The following is a 13,082-nucleotide window of genomic DNA, read 5'->3' as shown; positions in this document are numbered from 1 at the left end:
AACTGTGAGATCATGACCTGAGCCGAAGTCAAACGCTTAACTGACTGAGCCACCCAGGCACCGAGAGAGAGAGAGAGAAAGAGAGAGAGAATCTTAAGCAGGCTCCACATTCAGCACGGAGTGTAACGTAGGGCTCAATCCCATGACCATGAGATCATGACCGGAGCCAAACTCAAGAATCAGACACTCAACCGATTGAGCCCGGTGGGCGCCCCTGTAAACTTCTTTTGGGTAAGTATCTAGGAGTAGAATTTCTGGGCCACGTGTTCAGCATGTTTCTGCTGGACCATTTTCCAAAGAGATGGAGCCACATGACGCCTCGTCCCCAGCTGCTCCGTGGCCTTGCCAACACTTAGGATAGTCTGTTAAGGGCTCTGCATCGTTTAGCTGTAACACCCCTATTGCCTTTGCAGCAATACAGCTTTATATTTTTAGGGGTTTCCTTAAGACTGTAGTATGCATCCTTAACTTACCCGAGTCTATCTTGAATTAATATTATGCCACTCAATGTGAAACATAAGAGCTTTAGAACAGGCTGATTTCACGTGTCCTCCATTGTCGGTGGTGTTAGTGTTATGTATTTAACTACTACACGTGTCATCAACCCCTACAATTAATTGTTTCGTTTAAATAGGTAATAGTCCTTCAGAGAAAGTAAGAAAATTAAAAATTTTTCACTTATATTTACCCACATATTACCATTTCTGGTATGTCTGTTGTGACATCTTTGATCTGTAAGTGATTTAGAACTCACTATGCTGTTTGATTTTCAAGTATTTTCTTGCTATCTTATGGTTACTGGCTTTTAGTTAATTTCTATTTCAGTGAGAAAGCATACTTTGACGATTTCAGTCCTTAGAAGCTCATTGCGACTTGTTTTATAGCCTGGCATTTTTCTCTCTTAGTGAATGGTTCACGCGGACTTGCAGACAACATGTATCAGGAGTCCCATGTAGCATTTAAAACACTGAGTCAAGCCTACCAATGGTGTCTTTCAGATCTCTGATAGCCTTACTGAGTTTTTATTTATTTGCTTTATCATTTACTGAGAAAAAAAGTGTAAAAATCCCAAAATCTCGTGGATATGTCTGTGCTCCCTTAATTTAGTCAATTTTTACTTTGTGTATTTTGCAGCTTTGTTATTAGGCGCATACGCAATTAACATTGTTCTGCTTTCCGGTGAATTGGCACATTATCATTACAGAATGACCCTTTTTGTCTCTGGTAATACTCCTTGTCTTGAAGCCTACTTTGTCTGATATTAACATAGCCATTCTGGCTTCCTTGTGATTGCTGATCAGATGGCATACATTTTACCATCACTTTAGGTTTCACCGATCTGCATATTTACAATTTACAAGGTAACCGATCTGCATTTTCACAATGTGTCTCTTGCAGGCCAGCATAAGTTGATTCACTCTTTTTTGTGTCCAATCTGAAAATGTGTGCTTTTTTTTAAGTTTATGTATTTATTTAGAGAGAGAGAGTTCACGAGCAGTGGAGGGACGGAGAGAGAGGGAGAGAGAGAATCCCAAGCAGGCTCCACACTGTCAGTGCAGAGCCTGACACAGGGCTCGAACTCATGAAACCGTGGATCTCAGCCAAGATCAAGAGTTGGACGCTCAACCGACTGAGCCACACAGGTGCCCCGATGTTTGCCTTTTTAAGAGTTTAGTCCGCCTACATTTAATGTAAATTCGTATATCATAGGGTTTATATCTACCATTTTATTATTTGTTTCCTCTGTATGCTATGTGTATTGTTTTTCCTGGCTACTTTAAAGAGTTTCTTTTACCTTTTCTTTTTAGCAGTTAGATGATCATGTGCACAGGCATGATTTTTTAAATATTCTGCTTGGGCTTTGTTCCTTGGAACTAAGATCTTTTCGTTTTGAGTCAAAATAGAAAATATTTGGCCATTTTTTCTTCAAATACTTTTTCTGTCCCCTTTTTTCTTTTTTCCTCTTTAGACAATTTAATATCTGACCTTTATCTCACAGGTCACTGAAGCCTTTTAGAACAGCCATTTCCTCTTTGTTCTTCAGTGTAGATCATTTCTAGTGACCTCCTCTCTTTTTTTAAATTTTTTTAATGTTTACTTATATTTGAGAGAGAGACAGACAGACAGACAGAGCACAAGCTGGGGGAGGGGCAGAGAGAGAGAGGGAGACACAGAATCCAAAGCAGGCTCCAGGCTCGAGCTGTCCGCACAGAGCCTGACAGGGGACTCGAACTCATGAGCAGTGAGATCATGACCTGAGCCAAAGTCGGATGCTTAACTGACTGAGCCCCCCAGTCCCAAGTAGTGACCTCCTCTAGGCTCACTGATCCTTTCCTCTATGGTACCCAATCTTCACTTAATGACTCCTCATTAATAGCTATTGAATGACTATATTATTTCAGATACTGTTTTTCAGTTTTCGGATTTCCATTTCATTCTTTTTCAGAATTTCTGTTTCTCTCCTGAAGTTCCTCACCTCTTTCCCTTCCATTATATCCATTTTCCTCTGAAGTCACTTGTTTGTAATGGCTACCTTAAAAATTTTGTGTTCTAATTCCAAAACATAATCTCTGCGGGCGTTTTCTTCCTCTTGGTTGTTGGTCACACGATCAGGCCCTGTGACACTGGACCTTGTGCGTGATCCACGGCAGACTTAAAGTCTGTCATCTTGGTCACAAGAGCATTCTGTTTGGTGCTGGTGGGAGTTAAGTTACTGGTGGATTGATGCTCTCGAGGAGGATGCTTTAGGCTTTGTTATCTGGACGCCTTTCGGTTTTGCGTCTGGTTTCAGTTAACCCGGGACAGTCCTTAGTCCAGAAGCACGGCTTTAATGGAGTCGTAACGGAAAGTCCAAGGCATCCGTCAGGCGTCTCTAAGGTAGCTGACGTGGGCTCCAAACACTGCCCCAAGCTTTCTTCTTTCAGCCTTACACTGCTTCTTTCCAACGCAGTGCTAGAGCTGACCTGTGTGCAATGTGCAAGGGGTCAGCCAGCTCTCGGGGCTGCATCCTTCCCACGTCGCCCTTCCTCACTTCCAGACTCTCCAGCAGCCTTGAGCCTGGATCTCGGACCCCTGAGCCCCATGAGCCTGCGGCCGGGGGAGGTTCTTCCGGGGAAACCGGCAAAATGTGGACCCCAAAATGTGGACTCCCTTCTCGCGACTCCTTCTCCGTGTGATCGCCGCCTCCTTTGGGCTGCTCCCCATATTTTCGCTTTTGTCCTGGGTTTATCATGAGCTGCTCCCAAAACACCGGGGAGGCCACGCACGCCAGTTAATCCCTTTGTCTTTTGCTTCTTTATCCTCAGAGAACGTTTGAGATCTTCCACAGTACTTTTTCAATGTTGTGCACGGTCATCCTGCTCTTTGCTGATCGTGGCACAGACACCAGCTCTCCTGTGTCATCTGTTTCCCTCCTCATATCGGGTGACGCCCACCCCCCTCTCTCATCCATCTGTTGCCTTTTTCATTCATCTTTCACTTTCAGCTTCACTGAGTCAAGGTTTCCAGAATTAATATTTTGTAAAATATACCTTGTTTCCAAATATATATATATATTTTTTTAACAAAACTGTGTCCCACCCCACCCCCAACCTCTCAAGAGAAGTGTTTGTTAGAATAGTGAATGAACCCTTCCACAAGCCCCACTTCCAGTGGTTTGACTTGTTTGTTGGTGGCTTGCTTTGAGGTGGCTTCTCTTGACCTCTGCTCCTTTCCCGTTCTTAAGGTCACAGCTTCCGACCGACCCGACTCACCAGTCAGTCACAGTATCTGACATGACCATGTCTCCCCACAGGCCCAGGTTCTTAGCTGAAGCCCTTCAGGCGGGTCCCCCTGGAGGAGGTCTGATGCTATTGGGAGGTGGATGGAACAGGCTGACACTGGGCTGTGACACTGGGCTGTACCTCTAGGTGGGTGCGACGAGAGTGGGGAAGTGTGGCCACAGGGCAGTCCCTGATGTGAACTGGCCCCATCCAGGTAGGTCTCCTGGAGCCTCCCTGTGGGAGGAGGACGGCAACATTGACCCCCAGCGTGGGCCCAGGACTACAGCCTCCTCTGTCCCTCCCCTGGTCCCTCAACGGGTTCCCAGAGGTCTTGGGGACACTGGGAGCTTCCTCCAATTACTTCTGCATTTCTGTCCAGGTCCCTTCCCACTCTGCCTGTGGGTGGGGCCTGTCTAGGCTACAGGCTCCCCAGCCAACCTGGCTTTGGTCCCCCCAGCCCCTCAGGCAGAAGCCAAGTCCGCAGACAAAGGGTGGTTTACCTTCCTCTCCCTGACTGGTGACTCCAGCCTGGCTCAGGGCCAGCCTCAGGGGGCCCACAGGCCCACCCTCCTGGAGGGACAGAGGCAGGAGCAAGCTCCCAGGAGGCATGGGCAGTTCCAGGGCTCGGCCAGAGGGCCGCACCTGGGAGCTTGACCTCAGGAGCCTAATCCCCCTCTGCAGACACAACAAAGGGGGACAAGGGACTGAGGACAGACCCCAGGGGGGCTTTGCTCCCTGCGGGGGGGATGCAGAGGGCTTCCCGGAGGGGTGCCCCAGCTCAGCTCGGGTTCAGGGTGGGACTTCCATAGATAGATGCGGGGCTGGGAGCTGGCAGGCGTCCTGGGGGCAAAAATTCAGAGTGGGAGTGATCAGGGGGTGGACAAGTGGGAGAGGGACAGGGGTGCTGGGCGCCCCCGGGCGGCCTCGGCCCGGAGCCCCAGCATCTGTGGGCCAGCACCCACCCAGGCCCGCAGCCCCAGCCCTCCCCCTGCCCCGGGGAGGGAGTGAGCCGTGCTGCCCATCGGTGGCCTGGGAACGCCCACCTCGCCTGGGCCTGCCGGCTCCACCTGAGACAACATCCTGGCCTCGATAACACGGATTTCACGCACTTGGGTGCACACAGCACTAATCTGCTTATCTGCAAGGTCATCCAGGCCGTGCCCGAGAGGAGCCCACAATGGGCTGTGCCAGGAGAAGGGAAAAGGACTCCGCTGGGCGGCAGGGGCCCCTCCCCCTTCCCTACGGGGGTCATCTTGGAGCCGTGCCTGCCTGCAGGACAGCTGGGCCAGGAAATGGCCTCCATCCATGGTGGCGGCCGGGTCCTGGGACAGGGGAGTGCCCACATGTGGCAGGGAAAGCTCAGGACACCCCAGCCCTCCTCCTGAATGTCTGGACGCTGTCCTTCACCACCAGGCAGTGCTGGGCAGGGAGGCATTCGCTGGGTGACCCTGGACCTCAGTTCTCTGGCTGGACATTGAGAGCAGTGGGACAGGTGCAGCGTCCCCTGAGCTCCTCCCCAGGGCCAGGCACGGGGCACCCAGTGGGAGGGGAATGAGACCCCTGCCATAGGGCTGCCTGCCGGTGTGGAGGGAGCGGAGAGAGCGAGGTCCACTGCCCCTCCTTTTGGGGTGCAGCGGGATGGTGGGGGCCGCACAGGGACGGGTCCTGGGGAAACCACCCAGCAGGGAGGCCAGCATGACTGCACCCAGAAGGCCACGTGAGGGCGGATGGGGAAGACGATGAGAAGTGGCCAGCATGGGGGGCCCTGTGAAGTGCCACCCGGGCCCTCTGGGACCACGGCCTGTCCCCGCCCCCAGCTGCAGCGATAGTGGACCCTCCCTGGGAGCTGCCCGCTGACCCCACGGCCTGCTCCATGGGGGGCACGTGGGCCCAGCCCCTCGTCCCAGCCCCGACATCCCCAAGCATCAGAGCTCCAAGGATGGGGGCCTCACAGCTCGGCCTCTGCTCACAGACGTGCCCCTCACCCCACAGGAGGTGCTCCCCAGAGCCCCACCCAGCCCTGCTCTCACCCCTCAGGTGGGACTTTCGGACTCTTGAGGGACAGTGGTCTGTCAGTCTCTCTGTCTCCGGAGAAAGGCCAGCCTGGCTCCTGGCAGCCGTGACCACTGCCGCCCGTCAGGGATTTATTCCGTGAATGGGAAAGTGAATGGGGGAAACGCTGGCACGTTCTGTTGGCCAAACCGGAAAGTGCCAAAAAGCAAACACTTACGGAGGCCCGATGGCCATGCCTCAGTGACCTTCCCCACCTGCCGTGGCTGGATGGCCCCTCGGGGCTCCGTCCCTGGGCGCTGTCCCACAAGTGCCGTGAGGCTCGTGGGCGACGCGCTGGTGGCCCGGCGGGTCGGGCCCCTGGGGGGAGACGGTCGCCACCAAGCTGCTGGATGCTGCCGAGCCAGAACCTCCCAGGCCAGGGCGTCAAACCCAGCCCAGGGCCCAGCTTGGGACGGGTCTCTGTGCTTCTCGGCGAGAGGGTCTCGGGGAGTCCCCGGCATCCCCCCACCTGGGAGGGCTCAGGGGTGCCCGCCGGCAGAGGGTGCCTGGACCTCAGTTCTCTGGCTGGACATCGAGAGCAGTGGGACAGGTGCAGCGTCCCCCGAGCCTCTCCCCGGGGCCAGGCACGGGGCACCCAGCGGGAGGGGAATGAGACCCCTGCCACAGGGCCGCCTGCCGGTGTGGAGGGAGCGGGGGGAGCGAGGTCCACTGCCACGGGTGATACTCTGGGCGGCTGGGGGCAGAGCCTGCTGCCTCACCGGCCCGGTGCTGCTGGGGTCCCTGGCCCCTGCCGGGATGGCCCCCAGGCTGCCCGGCAGCTGGCTGGGGTCCTCGGCCTGCCTGCCCCCCAGGGGTAGCCGTCTGAGCTGACTTGAGGGAGCGTGGGGACCACGGTGTCCACCACGTGGACAGGCACAGGAAGGTCACGCCGGGCTCCGCCCGCCCCACCGCCAGTCACCGCGGCCACGCTCTGTCCGCTGCAGTCACCTCCAGGAGGGGCCTGTGTCGCCAGCCCGGGCAGATGTGGCCGGACACAGCCGGGAGGTGCTTCTGCGTCAGCATCCGCCGGCCGTGGACCTCGAGTGGAAGTGCTCCCGGGAGGCCAGGGGCTCGCCTCTTGCTGCTTCTTTCACTTAGATTCACCTCCATTCACTCCGCCATTTGTTCGTAGGCACCTGTTCCGGCGCGCGTACGGGGCCCTTCCGGGGCCGAGCAGGTCCCGCCCACCCTCTGGAGCCCCCTGGGATTTGGGGGGCAGGCCGTTTCCAGGCAACAGCACAGCGGCGGGAAGGGGGAGATTCGGGCCGGCACTGGGGGCGGTGGGGACCCTGACCCGGGAGTGTCCTCAGGAGGCCGGAGGCCAAACTCCAGACCCCGCTTGCCGGGCCCCCGCTGCAGCGGACGCAGCACGTTCTGAAGGACCCCATCCTGCGGGCTGTCCTGTCCCTCGCGCCCCCTCACAGACCACGCACGCCTGCTCGGCAGGGGCCCAGCCCTTTGAAGCCCGCGTTCACAGCAGCCTTAGTGACAGAGGCCAGGGGCGTCCACCGACGGACGCACGGACAGACGTGGTCCGTCCCCACCCGGGACTGTCGCTCAGCCCTGACGAGGACGGACGCTCTGCCACCTGCCACCACGTGGATGGCCCCGGGGGACGTGATGCTCACCTGTGATCCCCTCACACGAGGCCCCTGGAGTCTCCAGATTCCCGGAGACGGAGAGTGGACGGTGGGCGCCGGGGCGGGGGGTGGGGCCGGGGGTCCGGGTTTCACGGGGACAGAGCTTCCGTTTGGGAAGATGGAAAGTTCTGGAGACGGAGGGTGGGGATGGCTGCACGACAGCGTGAAGGTGCTCAGTGCCCCTGAGCTGTGCACTTAAAAAAATGGATATGTGGTCATTTTTATGTTGTGCGTCTTTTACCCGTTTTTTTAAAAAACGCTTGTGAGTCTGCCCCCCAAAGAAAACTATGTCTGCTGACCATCGGGGTGCTGCTGGGGGGCTCTTGTGGACTGACGACCGCCCGCCTCCCTCTTGGGCGCCGTCTCTGAGCCTCGTGAGGACCCCGTTTTCTCCGTAGGAGCGAGTGCCAGTGTGGGAAACGGGACAAGTGGGACGCCTGCCCGTGTGACTGTACTTTGTGCTGCTGAAATCCACACGCACAAACGGTTAAGACAGTAAGTGTTACGTTAAGTGGATTTTGCCACAATTGAGACAGAGAGAGAGAGAGAGCGCGAAGGCCAGGCCACCCCACCTGCCCCGGCTGAGGCGGGCGGACACAGAGGGAAGGAACCTGCTCGGAGCACACGGACATCACACAGGGGGGCCCGACCGCGAGGCCCCAGGTCAGGAGGCCAGGACGTGGACATGCATCCAGCCGGCCGAACGTGGGGCCCTTCTTCCCTTCTCTTGTTGAGCAAATATGTGCTGACCTCGACGGGACCCCAGGCGCCTCTGTGCCCGCAGGGAGCGCTCACTCCGTGCCCACCTGCCTGGAGCCCGCGACCGACCCAGGGGCTGCCCGGGAGGGGGGGCCCGGGGGGGGCTCTCCTGGCAGAGAGGCCCTGCCTCAGGGGAGGCCCGGCACAAACCACAGCCTTTGTGTCGCGTTGTGACACATTACTGGGCCACCACTTCCCCGAACTGTCCGCCCCACAGATGACAAAGGCCAGCGTGCCGGCCTCTGGGGCTAATCCGGGATCTCCACCGGCCCAAGGTGCGGGCAGTTCCGGGTTCCCTGGGGAGCCCTGAGTCACAGGCTGCAGCCCCGCAGGGTTCACGGCCCGTGCACCACGAACTTGGCACCGGGACAGCGAAAGTCACATCTATTCACAGACAAGGAAAATACCGTCTTATTCCCCTCCTGCCTGGGAAAACAAAGGCCTGGTTCGTCTGTGCCTTTGGGGACATTGGAGAGGCCAGGCCCTCAGGACAGAGGAGGGGAGCATGACTCTGAACCTCAGGCCTCTGTAGCTACTGCTCGTACCTTGGCCAAGGAGGGGCTGGGGCCTAGGGGGCAGCAGCTGGGCCAAGGGGCACCAGGCGCCCTGCTCTGAAAGACCCCTGCATGGGGTGCCCGGGCTGGCCTCAGGGCCTGGGCTCTTGCCCCTCGGAGCCAGGCCCCCAAGATGGCAGGGTCGCCTCCATGCGCCATCCCTGGGACTGGGCTGCCCAGGGCCACACCTAAGGCCACTTGTGGGCCCGGGTGGGAGGGCACAGGAGACAGGCTGGGGCTGGGGCCGTCCTCAAGCTGTCCCATGTCCCTCCTCCAACTCGAGGGCCCTGGGGACTCTGGCAGTCACCTGTCCCATGGGGATGTTCTCACGTGAGCACCCCCTTCCTTGTCCCACAGACACTGCCTGGGGTGGCCCTGCCCCCGGACATCACGGCTCAAGGGGGAAATGGGAACCATGGTGACCACACCGGTGGTCTCAGATCACCAGACTCTCAGATCACCACCCGGTGCTGCCCTCTGCAAGGTGCTGGACGGAGGCCCCCGGGCCCAGGGCACTGGTCCTCCCTAAGCACCCCAGCAGCCACCCCGGCTGGCCCACCAGGAGTGGGGATCAGCCCCTTGTGGGTTAGGAACCGCTGTGTGGGGCACCCGTGCGGCAGGAGGGTGGCCATCGGCCCATTTGCAGGCCTTACGGCCCCCCTCCCACAGCCTCCCGTGACCAGGCCCTCGCTGGCCCTCCCCACGTGCTCAGGGACAGGGAAGTCTGGTGGTCGCCAGAGCAAGGTTGGGGTTTGCATAAGCAGGGGGGAGGGGAGCAGATGTGGTCTGCCCAGCCTGCCTCCGTCAGGCCCTGGCTCTGTCTGGGGCCCAAAAGGAATGCTGGGGGTCCCGGCTGGTCCAAGGCAGGCAAGTGCCCTCTGATGTCACGTTGTGGTGTTTGGAGGTCCCAACAGCCCTGCCCCTAGCCCAGCCAGCTGAAGCCAGGAGGTCCTGTCGGAGGAACGACCCCTCTTTCTTGCACCTGTACCTACCTCACGGCTGCCTGGGGCCACATGGAGGGGGCAGACCTAGCCCGCCACAGTCCCTCCCATCAGGGACTTAGGACAGTGACAGGGCTGCTGTCCCACTGTGGCCCCCTCTCCCCAGCAAGCCGTGAAGCTGAGCCCCCCCAGAACCGCATGGGGTTCGCTCTCCAGGCCCCCATCGCCAGCGAGGGATGGCGATTTGCAGGGACAGGTCAAGGTCAGGGCACGACACACAGGCTCCCAGCTGCCCTGAACACATTTCTGCCAACTGAGCAGAGGGCAGTCAACGTCAAGGGACGCGCCTTCGGTTGGAGGCCCGGCTGGCGGCTGGCATCTCGTGGTGTCCAGAAACTAGGTGGCTTCCTGGCTCGGGGGGGGCGGGGGGGGGCAGTGTCTGTACTTTTTTTTAAGGTTTATTTTTAAAAATAACGTTTATTTTAAAAAAACATTATCTGAAAAATAAACGCTTATTTATTTTTGAAGGAAAGAGAGACAGAGCACGGGAGGGGCAGAGAGAGAGGGAGACACAGAATCCGAAGCAGGCTCCAGGCTCCGAGCTGTCAGCATGGAGCCCGACGCGGGGTTCGAACTCAGGAACCCTCAGACCAGGACCTGAAGCGAAGTCGGACGCTTGACCAACTGAGCCACCCAGGTGCTCCCAGTTGTCTGTGCTTTTTTTAAAAAGGCATCATAAGCAGAAGCTGGACAACTTCAGACGTCCTCCTGGGAGTCAGCGTGGGCCCGCAGCCCTCTGTTCCCCCACAAAAGGCTCCCCGAGTGTCCGTGTGGGGCACACAGAGGTCCAGACCCAGGCCGCTGGGAAACGGGTCCCGGCCCTTCTCGATGAGCCCCCACCACCAGCCTCCCGCACGCCACACCCAGGCTTCCAGCCCCCCCCACCCCCATTCGGGAGTTGGCAGACACACTGTGGAACGTGGCTTCCGTGGGTCCGACCCTCATCGTGCACCCACGTGACCGCCACGCAAGGTTCCGTGAACTCGAGCAGCCGGTGTCCCAAGCAGGCGCTTTGCCTACACACAGCCCCAGGTGGGGTCAGATCTGCGGGGCCCCAGGTTCAAACCAAGCCCCACCCAAGACAACGACAGCACAGCCCGTGTGTCTCAGCCCTGAGGCTGAGCCTCCCCCTGCCCCCAGCCTGTGACCCTGAGCAGCAACCCCACGCCACTGGGGCCTGTCCCCTCCCATGTCCTGCTCTTTGTGAGAGCGCCCCACAGGCCAGGCCTGGGCAGGGCCGCAGGGGTCCCCTCGAGCCCCCCACCCCGTCCCAGAGAACAGCTAGGCCCCAGCCAGGCGGGGCCACTGTCCCCTTGCACTTTGAAAGGACGCGGAGTGAGGATGAGTTGGAATGTGCCAGAACTACCACTTCTGGGACTGTCCCATCCCCGTCCCCGGGGACTGGCACCCACATTCCCCTGACAATGGGACAGAAGCCACATGGATGCTTTTTGTTGTTTGCATACAGGGCTGGCCAGGCTGCCTTATTTAGTTATGAGATTTATGGGGTTTTAATGAAGCCCCATCTGATGACGCAGTCACTGGTCGCAGTGGGGTCCCCACCCCGGTGAGAGACACACACAGAGACACAGAGATGTGGGGAGACAACGCCCAGGTGGCCTGGCCGTCTGGCAGCCTGGCAGGGAGGGCAGCAGGGGCCGCGGGGGGGCCCCATCCCTCATCAGGCTCCTGGGCTGGGGAGGTCGGAGGTTGGTGGCGGTGCCCGTTGGCCAAGGGGGACGAGGTGTATCCATGTGTCATAAAGTCAACAAGCAGGCAGTGCCATGGACCAGGGCTCCCGGGGTTCGCTCCTCCCTCCTCCCCTGCAAGCACCCGGCCGGTGGGTCAGACGTGCCGAGGCTCCCGCCCGGCTCAGCTGAGGACCCAGCTGGGAGGGTCTGCTCGAGCGGACACAACAGGTGCATCTGCGAGCCTGGGCCCATCCCCCTTCCTCCTCAAGAAGGCCCTGGAATCCCCCTCCACGAACAGCTGAAAAGGGGCCTCCAACGCGTGCACCCCACGTCCACGGGCAGTGTCCACAGCAGCCAGGGGTGGGGGCCACCCGAGGGGCATCGGTGGACGAACGGATGGACAAGACGTGGTCCCTCCACACAGATTTTCCAGCCTTTATGAGAGGGACGTGCTGACACCTGCTAGGGCACAGATGGGCCCGGAGGACGTGACACAGGGGAGTGGGCCAGACACACGGTGTGGTCCACTCCTATGAGGTCCCTGGAGTCGCCAGAAAGTAGGAGGGCGGGTGTGCGTAATGCCCTGGGCTATGTGCTTAGACGCGGTGAGGAGGGTGCGGTTCATGTGTATTTTACCACAATTAAAGTTTTAAATTTTCATGAGGAGGAACCACATTAAAGAAATAATGGGGGTAACACCCCAACGGGAAAAGACAGAAGGCCTCGGAAGGGGTGGGGGGTGCTCAGAGAGAGCCAAGCAAGCCCAGAAAACGAAAGCCTGGACCCCATGGTGAACCGCTGGGGTCGGGAGGGGCTGGAGGTGCTGACCGGGCGTGGCTCCCCCGTGTGGACCCTCGTGAGAATGCATCAGCCGGGTGAGTCACAGCTCGGTGAGAGGGGGTGCGCGCGAGTCTGAGAAAGGTGGGCCCGGCTGGGGCTCCTCCCCGTGCTCCGGTGGCGGGAACAGGCAGCGGTCCAGCCAAGAGAAAGGATGTTTGAACTTTTATGCCCAGCCGAACTGGGGGCGCCTGGGTGGCTCCGTCGGTTGGGCGTCCGACGTCGGCTCAGGGCGTGATCTCTCGGTCCGTGGGTTCGAGCCCCGCGTCGGGCTCTACGCCGACGGCTCGGAGCCTGGAGCCCGCTTCGGATTCTGTGTCTCCCTCTTTCTGTGTCCCTCTCCCCTCATGCTCTGTCTCTCTCAAGAATAAATAAACATTTAAATAATAATAAAAATATACCCGGCAGAACGCCCACTCAAACTGGAGGACACAGAACCCTCCTCGGCTCTTGAGCCTCCAAGGTCTTGCCACAGACACCCGTGTAGCTGTGCCCGGATGCTCTCTCCCACACGCCACCCCCGTCCCCCATGCAGGACCCCCTCCCTGCGTCAGCCAGCACCCGACAGGCACCCCCTGCAGGGCTGGAGCCACCCTGGCACCACCGCCTCAGGGGAGGTGACGGTGCAGCCCCCGCCCCGCCCCGCCCCCAGGAGGGGCCTGTGCCCAGCTGCAGCGAGGGCCACGGGGTCACGGCACCTGCCGCTCTCCCGAGAGCCTTTATCCAGCTTCTGGGCAAACCGTGCCGGCGCCCTGCCGGCGGGGAGGGCAGCAATGCTCTCTGTGGC

Source organism: Panthera pardus, unplaced genomic scaffold, assembly GCF_024362965.1.
Source record: "Panthera pardus isolate Hobbes unplaced genomic scaffold, ASM2436296v1 HiC_scaffold_12, whole genome shotgun sequence".
In the NCBI taxonomy this organism is placed as follows: Eukaryota; Metazoa; Chordata; class Mammalia; order Carnivora; family Felidae; genus Panthera; species Panthera pardus.
This window is presented reverse-complemented; position numbering follows the sequence as displayed.